Consider the following 3,629-nt stretch of genomic DNA (forward strand, 5'->3'; position numbering starts at 1 on the left):
TTCAAAGCTGGTCCTCAAGATGGAGATCGAACTACTGGACCACTTATATAATCATTTGTGAAGCCTTAAAAATATAACTCCTGCATCCGATCTTAAAAGTTGACAAAGCGCCTAGAGATCATTACAAATTTCTATTTCTATTAGCTCAGTGGGATATCAGAAAGTGTGAGCTCCCAATAGTTGAAGCCTTGTTCACGTAAACGCTGGCAATCAGAAAGGAAGTGTTAACATATTTCTACTTCGTCTTTTTCTATACAGTTTCTGCAGCTGCAATTCGCGGTAAGATTCTCAGCCTTACAACGTGGACGTCGTTGGGGCAATGTCTTACTGAGGCCAAAGAGCTTATTGGATCTTTAGCGATCGACCTTGAACAAAAAGCCAACACCGATGGTAGCTCAGCGCAGACAAAGCTCCCGCGAAGTTCCGATAATAATTGTAGAAAGCATGAAGATCTCGGAGCGCCTAACCATTCTACTGATAACGGAGCTGGTGTATAAGATAAATAAATGAATGAGGATTGCACCGCGACCTAGGGTCTATTGTGCCCTCTCCCGACTCACAGCGTCTCAACCAGCCCCAGCAAATGGATGAATTCCAATATACTGCTAGGTGCTAGTGAGGCGATGTGATCCCTATTTAGGAACATGGATCCAAGGGCCTTAGTCCTGCGCCTACAGATTGCTGTGCAATCCATTAGCAGGTGTTCTGGAGTTTCGGGTTCCAAGTCGCAGAACCGGCAATTTGCACAAAAAGCTAGGCCCATGTTGAATAAGTGCTTCTTGAGTTTGCAATGGCCGGAGTGGAAGGCGACCAGTTGCCTGACTTTATCTCTTGGGAGATTGCTTATAAATTTAAATCTTTTGAGGTTATAACCATTCATTAGCAACTTTGCGTGTCGCAAGCCTGGAAGGTGTTGCCAATGTCTCTCCCTACCCACTGTTTTGCGGAACTGTTCCTTTATGGTGTGGGGACCTAACGCTATGAAAGGTTCCGGTCCTATCATGCTGGTGGATGCTGCAGAGCGGGCAAGCTCATCGGCCAGTTCATTTCCGGCGATGCCTTTGTGACCAAGCACCCAAATAAGGTGCACTTGGTTTCATTCCGCCAGATTATTCAGCCGGTCTATACACTCCTGCACCAATAGCGATTTTACCTCGTATGACGAGATCGCCTTGAGTGCCGCTTGGCTATCGCTTAGTATAGCTATACGTTCGTTGCGATAGCCGCGTTGGAGGTTTAACTCAACGCACCGACTTATAGCAAATACCTCCGCTTGGAATATGCTCGGAAACTTACCGATAGGTATGGAGAGTTTTTTGTGTGGCCTTTTCCTTTCCTCTACATCGCAAAGTCCCCATAAAATATTTAGCAAACGAAAATTGCTAAGTTCATAAAAATACATAGTTCTAAACTTGACTATTACAGACAAAGTAAGCAATGAATACAGCTGAAAATTGTATCGTACTTCAGGGTCAATGTTTATCAACATAAAACAATTTTTTTGACTATCTCCAGATCCGCGAAATTTAAAATTTTCCGTTATTTTCGGACCTCAAATGCAGCCTAATGCAATAAGTCAATCGCGTTTCCAGTGGAACTGGGGTGAAGGTTTAGGTGGAATTCTCTTGGAAGTAAGTTCAAATTTTTGATTGTATTACGTAGATATTTTTTTAATCAAAGAGTCGAATGCACAGCTGATTTGATCGATTTTTTAATGCCTTTGGATCAACCGTTATTCATTTAATAAAGAAATATTCCAAGTTTGTTGCACACTCGCAACTTTAGTAATACGTAGTCACATTACTTATTTCGAATTAACAGTAAGTTCTGTCTTTTGTCTTTTTTGGCTTGCTCTGATTATTTTTTAATTTAATTTGTTTAATTTTTTATTTGTCTAATTTCAACTAAATTACACATAAGAAAGCATTGAAACATAAGTCGTGACCTTGCCCAACTTCTCGGCTTCCTTGCTACCCTTTATGGATATTTTCTTGGTCATACTAAGTTTCATCGTAGATAGCAATTGATATTACTAGAGTAAAATAACTCGAAATTACATTCACATGTGTTAGACGTGCCGTTAGGAGCTCTTCAACAGTACGGGAACATCCTATTCAATATTTTGTATGTATTCTATCAATAGGAGAAAGAAGAACGTTGGTATATCGTTGCATATCGTTACGTAAATGCAATTTGAATGAAAGATACAGCTATTTATATCCCTATTAATATCATCGGCACACTTGGCGCATTAGTCAAATGATAATTACAGATAGTTAAAGATACTTACAGTCATTGGTATTGCCGACGAGCACAAATTTTGGCATTTGTCCCAGAAATTATGTAAATAGAAACACAGACAGCGGAGATCTCATTGCGATTTTACTCACAAAAGCAAGAATATTCATTTTTCTAGATATGACACATAATGCAAGCCCATATTTACGTGCACATGTACCGTATACATATGGAGGTATGGGATGTTGGTCTGGGTGACTCTGCATATACCTGTACCTGCTTAATGCGGATGTTTTCAAGTGGCAGTTTTGTATCTGCATAACGGTATGTCGCAAATTTCAAGTTGCATGCAGAAATTGCACGAGTACCATTCACTTGCTACGGCTGGGTATGTTAAATTATGATAATCACTTAAATAAAACTGAGAATAACATGTGAAAGTTTTTGGGTGCAACATATTGCGCGTGTGTTGGTGTATTAGTAGAGCTCAAGGAGCTGCGGTTGCCACAGGAGACCGAGTAAAAACTTATGCACTCACCGCACAGTGGCACAAGCATACAAATATAGTTAGGGTACAAAATTGTATTAATTTTTTTACGGTAGTGAATATACAGCTAATTAGAAACGCTTTCTTTTTGTAGGTGCTTGATGACTATAATGATAAACATTTTTGATATATCGTTCTTTATATTTCTAAAAGTCTTGCATTGTTCGTGTTATTCTATTTACTACTAACATTCTACGTGAAATTCAATACGAATACAATGTCCAAATGTCCAAGAGAACAATTGCCCGGTGTTTGGTCGAATCTGGACTTCATGGCAGGGCAGCACGCAGGAACCCACTTCTGACCAAAATTCGTAGAAACGACGTGTAGACTTTGACAACTCTTATTGGTATAACACAACAAATCAACGGAGGTGTGTCATTAGGGTCATTAGGAACAATGTAACAAAAACTAATCGCTTAGGATCTGGTGGTCGAGGGTATGTTCGCCGTTCAATAATTCAAAAATTTGATCCTCACAATATTCCACGCGTAGTTAAGCATGGTGGAGGATCAATCATGGTGTGGGGATGCTTTATCGCGAATGGTGTTGGTCCTTTCCATAAGATTGATATAATTTTAAACAAGGAGAAATATGTCGACATCCTAAAAAATGTCATGCTACCAAGGGCTGAGGAAAATTTGCCTGTTATAAGGAAGATAACAGTTCAAAGCATGCGTCTAAGATGACACAAAAGTTTTTTAATGAAAATTCTCTAAATTTTTTGGAGTGAGAATCGTGCAGCCTACACTTAAACCCTATAGAACATCTCTGGTTGATATTAGCCATATGTACCAAAAATATCCCAAATATGGATGTTCTTTGTGATGAAATTATAACGGCT

The sequence above is a fragment of the Bactrocera dorsalis genome, chromosome 2, assembly GCF_023373825.1.
Source record: "Bactrocera dorsalis isolate Fly_Bdor chromosome 2, ASM2337382v1, whole genome shotgun sequence".
NCBI lineage: Eukaryota > Metazoa > Arthropoda > Insecta > Diptera > Tephritidae > Bactrocera > Bactrocera dorsalis.